Genomic DNA, 12,623 nt, shown 5'->3' with positions numbered 1-12,623 from the left:
GGATCAAGAGTGCGAGTGAGGTCATCAAGCTGAATGTGTGCAGAACTCGAAGATACCATACATTCGGTGCTTGATCGTTCGGAGCGACAAGAAGTTCGACTACATCAACCACGTTGTCAAACGCTTCTTATTTCGGTCTATGAGGGTACATAGACACACTCTCTCCCTCTTGTTGCTATGCATCTCCTAGATAGATCTTGCGTGAGCGTAGGAATTTTTTTGAAAATGCATGCTACATTCCCCAACAGTGGCATCAGAGCCTGGCCCTATGCATAGATGATATGCACGAGTAGAACACAAAGAGTTGTGGACGGTGATCGTCATACTGCTTAACACCAATGTCTTATTTTGTTTCAGTGGTATTTTGGGATGAAGCAGCCCGGTCCAACCATACATGACCACATTCATGAGACAAGTCCCACCGACAGACATGCAACTAGTTTTGCATAAAGGTGGCTGGCGGATGTCTGTTTCTCCAACTTTAATTGAATCAAATTTGACTGTGGTTGGTCCTTGTTGAAGTTTAAAATAGCAAACTTGATAAATCACCGTTGTGGTTTTGTGCCGTAGGTAAGAAAAGTTCTTGCTACAAGTCTGTTGTAGCCACGTAAAACTTGCAACAATAGAGTAGAGGACATCTAACGTGTTTTTGCAGGGCATGTTGTGATGTGATATGGTCAAGACATGATGTGATATACGTTATTGTATGAGATGGTCATGTTTTGTAGAAGTTATCGGCAACTGGCAGGAGCCTTATGGTTGTCCCTTTATTGTATGAAATGCAAATGCCATGTAATTGCTTTACTTTATCACTAAGCGATAGCTATAGTTGTAGAAGCAATAGTTGGCAAGACGACCACGATGCTACGATGGAGATCAACGTGTCGAGCCAGTGATGATGGAGATCATGACGATGCTTTGGAGATGGAGATCAAAAGCATAAGATGATGATGGCCATATCATGTCACATATTTTGATTGCATGTGATGTTTATCTTTTATGCATCTTATTTTGCTTAGTACGGTGGTAGCATTATAAGATGATCCCTTAACTAAAATTTCAAGGTCTAAGTGTTCTACCTGAGTATGCATCATTGCGACTGTACTTCGTGTTGAGACACCACGTGATGATCGGGTGTGATAGGCTCTATGTTCAGTACAATGGGTGCAAGATAGTTTTGCACATGTAGAATACTCGGGTTAAACTTGAGAAGCCTAGCATGTACAGACATGGCCTCGGAACACTAGAGACTGAAAGGTCAAACGTGAATCATATAGTAGATATGATCAACATAGAGATGTTCACCATTGATGACTACTCCATCTCACGTGATGATAAGACATGGTTTAGTTTGTTTGGATCACGTATCAATTAGATGACTCGTGGGATGTCAATCTAAGTGGAAGTTCTTTAGTAATATGATTAATTGAACTTAATTTATCATGAATTCAGTGCTGATAGTTTTTGCATATCTATGTTGTAGATCAATGGCCCGTGCTACCGTTCCATTGAATTTTAATGCATTCCTAGAGAAAGCTCAGTTGAAAGATGATGGTAGCAACTACACAGACTGGGTCGAACGTGAGGATTATCCTCATTGCTGCATAGAACAATTATGCCCTTGATGCACCGCTAGGTGAAAGGCCTGCTGCAGGAGCAGATCCTGATGTTATGAACGTCTGGCAAGCTCAATCTGATGACTACTCGATAGTTCAGTGTGCCATGCTTTACAGCTTAGAATCGGGACTTGAAAGACGTTTTGAACGTCATGGACCATATGAGTTGTTCCAGGAGTTCAAGTTAATATTTCAAGCAAATGCCCGATGTTGAGAGATATGAAGTCTCCAACAAGTTCTATAGATGCAAGATGGAGGAGAACAGTTCTATCAGTGAACACATACTCAGAATGTCTGGATATCATAATTAATCACTTGTCTCAACTGGGAGTTAATTTTCCAGATGATAGTGTTATTGACAGGGTTGTCCAATCACTGCCACCAAGCTACAAAGGCTTCGTGATGAACTATAATATGCAAGGGATGGAGAAGATTATTCTTGTGCTCTTCCTAATGCTCAAAGTTGCGGAGGTAGAAATCAAGAAGGAGCATCAAGTGTTGATTGTTAACAGGACCACTAGTTTCAAGAAAAAGGGCAAAGGAAAGAAGGAGAACTTCAAGAAGAATGGCAAGCAAGTTTCCACTCCCGGGAAGAAGCCCAAAGTTGGACCTAAGCGTGAAACTCAGTGCTTCTACTGCAAAGGGAATGGTCACTAGAAGCGGAACTGCCCAAAGTATTTGGCGGATAAGAAGGATGACAAAGTGAACAAAGGTATATTTGACATACATGTTATTGATGTGTACCTTACTAATGCTGGGTATTTGATACCGGTTCGCTTTCTCATATTTGTAAATTAAAACAGGGACTACGGATTAAACGAAGACTGGCTAAGGACGAGGTGACGATGCGCGTCGAGAATGGTTCCATGGTCGATGTGATCGCCATCGGCACGCTACCTCTACATCTACCTTCAGGATTAGTTTTAGACCTGAATAATTGTTATTTGGTGCCAGCATTGAGCATGAACATTATATCTGGATCTTGTTTAGTGCGAGACGGTTCTTCATTTAAAGCAGAGAATAATGATTGTTCTATTTATATGAGTAATATATTTTATGGTCATACACCCTTGAAGAGTGATCTATTTCTGTTGAATCTCGATTGTGGTGATACACATATTCATAATATTGATGCCAAAAGATGCAAAGTCGATAATGATAGTGCAACATATGTGTGGCACTACCGTTTAGGTCATATTGGTTTAAAACGCATGAAGAAACTCCATGCAGATGGAATTTTGGAATCACTTATTATGAATCATTTGATACCTGTGAACCATGCCTCACGGGAAAGATGACTAAAGCTCTGTTCTCCGGAACAATGGAGCGAGCCGATGAGTGTTGAGGCTCTCGGCAGGTATCGTTATTTTCTGACCTTCACAAATGATTGGAGAAGATATGGGTATATCTACTTAATGAAACACAAGTTTGAAACATTTGAAAAGTTCAAAGAATTTCAGAGTGAAGTGGAGAATCAGTAACAAGAAAATAAAGTTTCTATGACCTGACTGTGGAGGCGAATATTTGAGTTACGAGTTTGGCCTTCATTTAAAACAATGTGGAATAGTTTCACAACTAACGCCACATAGAACACAACAGCGTAATGTGGCATCCGAACATCGTAACTGTACTTTATTAGATATGGTGTGATCTATGATGTCTCTTACTGATTTACCACTATTGCTTTGGGGTTATGAATTAGATACAGCTGCATTCACGTTAAATAGGTCACCGTCTAAATCCATTGAGATGACACCGTATGAACTGTGGTTTGGCAATAAACCTAAGCTGTCGTTTCTTTAAGTTTGGGCTTGCGACACTTATGTCAAAAGGCTTCAGCCTGATAAGTTCAAACCCAAATGGGAGAAGTGCTTCTTCATACGATACCATAAGCAAACAATTGGGTACACCTTCTACCACAGATCCCAAGGCAAGATCTTTGTTGCCAAGAATGGAACCTTGCTAGAGAATGAGTTTCTCTCGAAAGAAGTGAGTGGGAGGAAACTAGAACTTGATGAGGTAATTGTACCTCCTATCAATTTGGAAAGTAGATCATCCGAGAAATCCGTTCCCGTGATATCTACACCAACTAGATAGGAAGCTAACGATGATAATCATGAAACTTCTGATCAAGATACTACCGAACCTCGTAGGTCAACCAGAACACGATCAACACCAGAGTGGTATGGTAATCCTCTTCTGGAAGTCACGTTACTAGACCATGGCGAACCTACGAACTATGACGAAGCTATGATGAACCCAGATTCCGATAAATGGCTTGAGGCCATGATTTCTGAGATGGGATCCATGTATGAGAACAAAGTGTGGACTTTGGTAGATTTAATCAATGATCAATGACCCATAGAGAAAAAATGGATCTTCAAGAAGAAGACTGACGTTGATGGTAATGTTACTATCTATAAAGCTCGACTTGTCGCAAAAGGTTTTCAAAAAGTTCAAGGAGTTGACTACGTTGAGACTTTGTCACCCGTAACGATGCTTAAGTTTGTCCAAATCATGTTGCAATTGCCACATTTAATGAAATCTGGCAAATGGACGTCAAAACTGCATTCCTTAATGGATTTCTAAAAGAAGAGTTTTATATGATGCAACCAGATGGTTTTGTCGATTCTAAAGGTGCTAACAAAGTGTGCAAGTTCCAGCGATCCATCTATGGACCGGTGCAAGCATCTCAGAGTTGGAATATACACTTTGATGAGGTGATCAAAGCATATGGTTTTACATGGACTTTCAAAGAAGCCTATATTTACAAGAAAATGAATGGAAGCTCTATAGCATTTCTAATACTATATGTGGATGACATATTGTTGATTGGAAATTATGTAGAATTTCTGGATAGCATAAAAGGCTACTTGAATAAAAGTTTTTCAATGAAATACCTCGGTGAAGATGCTTATATATTGGGCATCAAGATCTATAGAGATAGATCAAGATGCTTAAAAGGACTTTCACGAAGCACATACCTTCATAAACTTTTTAAGAATTTCAAAATGGATCAGTCAAAGAAAGGGTTCTTGCCTATGTTACAAGGTGTGAAGTTGACTCAATGCCCGACCACTTCAGAAGATAGATAGAAAATGAAAGTCATTCCCTATGCCTCAGCCATAGGATCTATCATGTATGCTATGATGTGTACTAGACCTGATGTGTGCCTTGCTATAAGTTTAGCAGGGAGGTACCAAAGTAATCCAGGAGTGGTTCACTGGACAACAGTCAAGAATATCCTGAAGTACCTGAAGAGGACCAAGGATATGTTTCTCGTTTATGGAGGTGACAAAGAGCTTGTCGTAAATGGTTATGTCGATGCTAGTTTTGACACTGATCTACATGACTCTATGTCACAAACCGGATACATATTAATATTGAGTGGTGGAGCTGTCAGTTGGTGCAATTCCAAGCAAAGCGTTGTGGCGGGATCTACGTGTGAAGCGAAGTACATAGCTGCTTCGGAAGCAGCAAATGAAGGAGTCTTGATGAATGAGTTCATATCCGATCTAGGTGTAATACCTAGTGCATCGGGTCCAATGGAAAATCTTTTGTGACAATAGTGGAGCAATTTTCCTTAGTTAAGGAATCCAGATTTCACAAAACCACCATACACATCAAGAGTCGCTTTAACTCCATCCGTGATCTACTCAAGGAGGAAGACATAGAGATCTGCAAAATACATACAGATCTGAATGTGGCTGACCCGTTGACTAAGCTTCTTCCACGAGCAAAACATGATCAGCACCAAGAATCCATGGTTGTTAGAATCATTACAATGTAATCTAGATTATTGACTCTAGTGCAAGTGGGTGACTGAAGGAAATATGCCCTAGAGGCAATAATAAAGTTGTTATTTTATATTTCCTTATTCATGATAAATGTTTATTATTCATGCTAGAATTGTATTAATCGGACACTATAATACATGTGTCGATACACAGACAAAACATCGTGTCCCTAGTAAGCCTCTACTAGACTAGCTCGTTAATCAAACATGGTTAAATTTCCTCACCATAGACATGCATTTTCATTTGATGAACGAGATCACATCATTAGGAAAGATGATGTGATGGACAAGGCCCACTCGTTAGCTTAGCATAATGATCGTTCAGTTTTATTGCTATTACTTTCTTCATATCAAATACATATTCCTCCGACTATGAGATTATGCAACTCCTGGATACCATACGAATGCCTTGTGTGCTATCAAACATCACAACGTAAATGGGTGATTATAAAGATGCTCTAGAGGTATCTCCAAAGGTGTTTGTTTGGTTGGCATAGATCAATATTAGGATTTGTCACTCCGAGTATCAGGGAGGTATCTATGGACCCTCTCGGTAATATACATCATAAGAAGCCTTTGAAAGAAAAGTGACTAATGAGTTAGTTGAGGGATGATGTATTATGGAAAGAGTAAGGAGACTTGCTAGTAACGATATTGAACTAGGTATGAAGATACCGATGATCGAATCCTGGGCAATAACGTATGTTGTCATTATGATTCGACCTATAAAGATCTTCATAGAATATGTAGGAGTGAGCATCCAGGTTCCGCTATTGGTTATTGACCGGAGAGGTGTCTCGGTCATGTCTTCATAGTTCTCGAACCCGTAGGGTCCGTACGCTTAATGTTTGATGATGATTTTGTATTATATGAGTTATGTGATTTGGGACCAAATGTTCTTCGGAGACCCCGGATGAGATCACGGACATGACGAGGAGTCTCAAAATGATGGAGAGGTAAAGATTGATATATAGGATGATAGTATTCGGACACCAGAAGTGTTCCGGGTAGTATCGGGTGTTTATTGGAGTATCGGGGATTACCGGAACCCCCGGGGGAAAAATGGGCCAGATGAGCCATAGGAGGGGAGCACACCAGCCCACAAGGGTTGGCGCGCCCCCCTAAGAAGGAGACCGAATAGGACAAGGAGGAGGGGGTTCGCCCCCTCCCATTTCCTTCCTCCCTTCCCTCTTCCCTTTTCCCCTCCAATGAAATAAGGAAGGGGGGCGAATTGGAAAAGGAACCCCAAGTAGGATTCCACCTACTTGGGCTCCCCAAGGCTGCTCCCCTCCCCCTCCCACCTATATATACATGGGGAGGGGTTCCTAGAACACACAAAAACATCTGTTAGTCATGTGCAATGCCTCCCTCCACAGATTACACCCTCTGTCATATTCTCGTAGTGCTAAGGCGAAGCCCTGTGCGGATCACTTCACCATCACCGTCACCACACTGTCATGCTTACAAAACTTATCTACTTCCTCGACACTTTGCATGATCAAGAATTCAAGGGATGTCATCGAGCTGAACGTGTGCAGAACTCACAGATACCATACATTCGGTGCTTGATTGGTCGGAATGAGAAGCAGTTCGACTACAACAACCGTGTTGTCGAACGCTTCCGCTTTCGGTCTACGAGGGTACGTAGACACACTCTCCCCCTCTCGTTGCTCTGCATCTCCTAGATAAATCTTGTATGAGTGTAGGAATTTTTTTGACTTTGCATGCTATGTTCCCCAACAACAAGTTCATACATTACAACGTATCTACTCAAGGAGTACATCCTTGGAAAAATGTACCTCGACTACCCAAGACCCATCCATAACGGCGGCAAAATACTACTCCGGGCCTCGGTGTTGCCTCCTAGTTGGCGGCGGACTGGTGGCCATCTCTATGAGCTTGATGTTAGTCCAGTGTACCACCATCTTTGAAAACGCCATCCGAGGCCCCCTCTATGCATATGTAGCGCTTAGTGGGCCCAATACGGGTGGAAGCGTCACACAGCTTTGTCACCAGACCAAAGTAGCTGGTCAGCATAGGCTTGGAAGGCCATAATTGGATGCAAAGATCCTTCATGGTTGGCTCCGCTGTGCGGTGCAGATCCATTATCTGCTTCCTTTGATTAACGAGGAGGGGAGGGTGCTCTTGCGCCTGGAACTATGCCAAGAATAGCCTTAGATCAGTGTCACCATCCCGAGCCGCATAGTTCCTCGCCGCGTCAGCCACACTCCTCGGGAGCTCTGCAAAGGCGCCTATGGAGCGCTAGAATTGGGTGAGCAACTTGAATCTTTGGCCGCCAAATACACTATGTAGTAAGTACTTCTTACCATTTGCAATTTCCCTTACTTGTCGGAGCTCCTCCCGGGCACTTAGTGTCTCCGACCGCGCCCCTTGGATCTACCTCTTCATATTCGGCAGCACGGTGGTGTGCTTCTTATTATTTTGCTCCAGCTCCTAACATTTTGTGACGGCATCCTAGAGCTCTTGCTGCACTTCTGCCACCCTGGCATCATGCTTCTCGCGTTTGGTTTTCACCAACGCGTGATCGGCATCCACCGCTTCGTCTGTCGTCTTCTGTTCGGTTGCTTCCTTCCTGGCCCACGGCATTTTGGCCTTGCGGCTTTGAACCTCCGCAATGGCAGCTGCAACACAGTCTCTCACTTAGGGATAATTTCAGATACTTTGTTTAGCAAAGAATCCCAAGGAACCACATTTCACTCATACTAACCTTGTGACTCGTCGAATCATTTGTTGACGAGGTCGAGCTCTTCATCGGAACGTTTAAGCTTCCAATTCATCTCAGCCAGTTCAGTGGCATTGGCCGCCGCTGCTAACACTGAAGCCTGCATTTATGTAACAATCACCTAGGTTAACCTATCATTCTGATAATCTAGATACTCTGCCAGGTTTCTATTCAAAACCTAACAGAGTCTTGGGTGTTGCTATGTCTAAGGATCGTCAATGTCCTGACTATAAAACGTACTTTCACGTAAACAAAAATATTACTTGGTTTACCACAAAGACGGTAAGGAGGCCTCCGAAAGCATCTTTCAGTTTGTTGTTAACGGACCGAACGCTTTGCAAACCCGTAGACATCAGGGAGCAATGTTCCATGATTATGGAGGAGTTGTTCACCGCCTCCTCCATCTTGTTCGGCCACTCAACCACGGCCTCGTCCCCGGTATTTTGCGTTGGCGGTAGGGTCCCCGTTCCTCCTTCGATGGGAGGTGGCTGTGACAATTCGGAAGGCCGTAAGGGATCCAGAATGTCTTCTAAGTGGGCTCGGCCTGCTCGGGCCCCCTCTCGTGGTCTTCGGCGGCTGAAGTGCTAGCTTTGGCCATATCAATGTCACCATCGCCCCCTGTGTTCGGCATGGGGGTCTTTTGGGACAATACCTCCCTGCTCTCCCTGATGACCAGGGAAGGTGCAGAGTGCAATGCGCCCTTTCTCTGCGCTAGGTCGGTTGGAGGAGAAGTACCTTCTAAGATTTGATCGGTGGGAAGGTTGCACCGCGGGGTGCAACACAAAAAGGTACTAGCAGGCTGTTTAGAATGCCACCCAGATAGTCTTTGGAGTCTTACCTCACGGCGCGGGGTTTGACCCTAGGAACCTTCTCTGGCACATTCTCGGAGGCTTCCGGACTCCTCGTCGAAGCCCGAGCTATCATTGACCAAGGCCAGTTTGCCCCTGCTTTCATTTTTGGGGTCTTGGGAGGGGTTATCTCCTTCGTCTTCGGCCAGCGCTGCTCTCTTCCTGGAGCGCGAGGAATCGCCCTTCTCCTCTTCTTCTTCTTCATCTTGCTCCCCCTCTAGTGCGGAGGGAGCGTGGGTGTCCCCGGACATGATTTCTAAAGGGACTCGTGGGCGGAGGCCCTCTCTGGCCTCTCCAATAGGGTTCTCCTTCCATTTCTTCTCCTTTCTGTCTAGCGTCGTGTAGGGCGCCACGGTTACCATCTCTTCTAGTGGAGCTGACATGGGCTATTTAGGCAGCGAGGCCGAACTATTTATCTTCACGACTTTCTTAAGCCAGCCCTAGTAAAATAAAGATGGAATTAAGTATTATGGTGGAAATGCAACTACCCGAACATGAAGAGAATAACATTACATTACCTCCCTAGGAGGGTTCTCGGTGTTGAGACCAACGTTTTCCTTCTCGGCCGGCCAAGTCTTTTGCGGCTTGAACAACGCCTTCCATAGCTTCTCATGGGTGGTGCCATAGAAGAATTGCATGAGGCGAGGGTCTTCAGGCTTCTAGTCCACATTGGGGCGGCCTAAAGTTGGCAAGGCAACAGACTGCGGTGGAGCATGATTTGGACCATGTTGGTCAGTGCGGCCCCTACCCCTATCATATTAGAGATGCTTTTTTGCAGCGCCTTCACGTGTGGGGCAGATCCCCAATCAAGGCCTTTTTTGGTCCATGAGGTTACCCGCGCAGGGGGGTCCGGATCAGAATTTCGGAGCAGCTGCCCAGGTCACCTCGCGGGGTTGTGTGATGTAGTACCATTCTTTTTGCCAGATCTTAACCGTGTCTACGAACATGCCTTCCGGCCAGCAAAGAGAGGTGAGCCTGCTAACCATGGCGTCCCCGTAGTACGCGTACTTGCCATCGACAATCTTTTGCTTGACATTAAAAATCTTCAGCCATAGGCTGAAGTGCGGATGGACCCGAAGAAAGGCTTCACAGACGATGACGAACGTTGAAATGTGAAGAAAGGAGTTCGGCGCCAGGTCATGGAAGTCGAGCCCATAGTAATACATCAACCCTTGAATGAACGGGTGGAGTGGAAACCCAGTCCCCAGGTGAAGTGGGGTACGAATACCACCTGTTCGCCAGCGCGGGGCGTCGGTACGACCTGGCCCTCCTCAGGGGCCCGATGAGCGATGTTGGAGGAAAGGAACCCCGCTCATTCCATATCCTCGATGTTGTTGGTGGTGACACATGAGGCCTCCAACTTGCCCTTCATTCCAGATCCAGCCATTGTTGAACTCGACTTCACAGGAAGTTGGATTGGGGCGCTCGAACTCTGAAGATTGGGAAAGCTTGTGGCGAGAGGAACAAAAAAGGCGTGCGGGGATAACTGTGGTTGTTTCCTTTTTATAAGCAGTCAGAACACCAGGGGTCCTTCAAATGTGTTGTTGGCATTGCAGCTTCCTGATATATCTGAAGCGTCATGCTTGGGTGGATTTCGAGTATCATTTATCAAATCCCTTGAAAAATGGAACATGATCTCCACCTTGATGGGACATGTAAATTGAGGGGGTACCTTGAGCCACGCATCGAGTCCTCATAACCGTTCGATATTACTGATCGGATGTGACCCCTCGCCGAAAGTTGTCAAGTTAAAACATTGTTCACATTGGAGCAGTTGGCCTTCGTGGTTAAGTAAAATTGATAGTCCAGAATCCGGATATGGCCCGGTACATGGCCAAGCTGGGCCAAGCACTCTTTAAAGGCTTGGCTGATGGAATCATTCTGAATACTCGGAAAAAGGGGAACTCGCCTGCAAGCCGGTATCTGCAGTCATGGGAATCAGGATGTCTACTATGCAACCTTCTTCTTGTAGACTCGTGTTGGGCCTCCAAGCGCAGAGTTTTGTAGGACAGTGGCAATTTTCCCTCAAGTGGGTGGCCAAAGGTTTATCAATCCGTGGGAGGTGTAGGATGAAGATGGTCTCTCTCAAACAACCCTGCAACCGAATAACAAAGAGTCTCTTGTGTCCCCAACACACCCAATACAATGGTAAATTGTATAGGTGCACTAGTTCGGCGAAGAGATGGTGATACAAGTATAATATGGATGGTAGAAATAGGTTTTTGTAATCTGAAAAAATAAAAACAGCAAGGTAACATGTGGTAGAAGTAAGTAGAAATGGTATTGCAATGCTTAGAAACAAGGCCTAGGGTTCATACTTTCACTAGTGCAAGTTCTCTCAACAATTATAACATAATTGGATCATATAACAATCCCTCAACATGCAACGACGAATCACTCCAAAGTTCCTATCATGGAAAACATAAGATGAAATTGCTTGTAGGGTACGAAACCACCTCAAAGTCATTCTTTCCGATCAATCCATTGAGCTATTCCTATAAGTGTGACAAATAGCCCTAGAGTTTGTAGTAAAATAACACCATATGATACACGTAAATCAACCATAATGTCACCTAGATACTCCAATGTCACCACAAGTATCTGTGGGTTAATTATATGATATGCATCACACAATCTTAGATTCATAATATTCAATCCAACACAAAGAACTTCAAAGGATCCCAAGATTTCTAACTGAGAAAGGAATATGAAAACGCGTACCAAAACCCCTATGCATAGATTACTTGAATGTCACCACGGGAATCCTCAAGTTGATAACCAAAACATACGTCAAGTGGATCAATAGAACATCCGATTGTCACTGATGACCCACAAGTGTAGGGGATCTATCATAGTCCTTTCAATAAGTAAGAGTGTCGAACCCAACGACAAGTAGAAGGAAATGATAAGCGGTTTTTCAGTAAGGTTTTCTGCAAGCACTGAAATTGTAGGTGATAGATAGCTTTGTGATAAGATAAATAGTAACGAGTAAAAAATAAACAAAGTAAATAAAGTGCAGCAAGGTGGCCCAATCCTTTATGTAGCAAAGGATAAGCCTGGACAATTTCTAATAATGAGAAAGGAGCTCCCGAGGACACATGGGAATTATCGTCAAGCTAGTTTTCATCACGTTCATATGATTCACGTTTGGTACTTTGATAATTTGATATGTGGGTGGACTGGTGCTTGGGCCCTGCCCTTACTTGGACAAGCATCCCACTTATGATTAACCCCTATTGCAAGCATCGGCAACTACAACAAAAGTATTAAGGTAAACCTAACCATAGCATGAAACATGTGGATCCAAATCAGCCCCTAACGAAGCAATGCATAAGCTAGGGTTTAAGCTTCTGTCACTCTAGCAACCCATCATCTACTTATTACTTCCCTATGCCTTCCTCTAGGCCCAAATAATGGTGAAGTGTCATGTAGTCGACGTTCACATGACACCACTAGAGGAGAAGACAACATACATCTCATCAAAATATCTAACGAATACCAAATTCACATGACTACTAATAGCAAGACTTTACCCATGTCCTCAGGAACAAACGTAACTACTCACAAAGCATATTCATGTTCATAATTAGAGGTTTAATAATATGCATTAAGGATCTGAA

The sequence above is a fragment of the Triticum dicoccoides genome, chromosome 1B (genome assembly GCF_002162155.2).
Source record: "Triticum dicoccoides isolate Atlit2015 ecotype Zavitan chromosome 1B, WEW_v2.0, whole genome shotgun sequence".
Lineage (NCBI taxonomy): Eukaryota > Viridiplantae > Streptophyta > Magnoliopsida > Poales > Poaceae > Triticum > Triticum dicoccoides.
Note: the sequence above shows the minus strand (reverse complement) of the source record.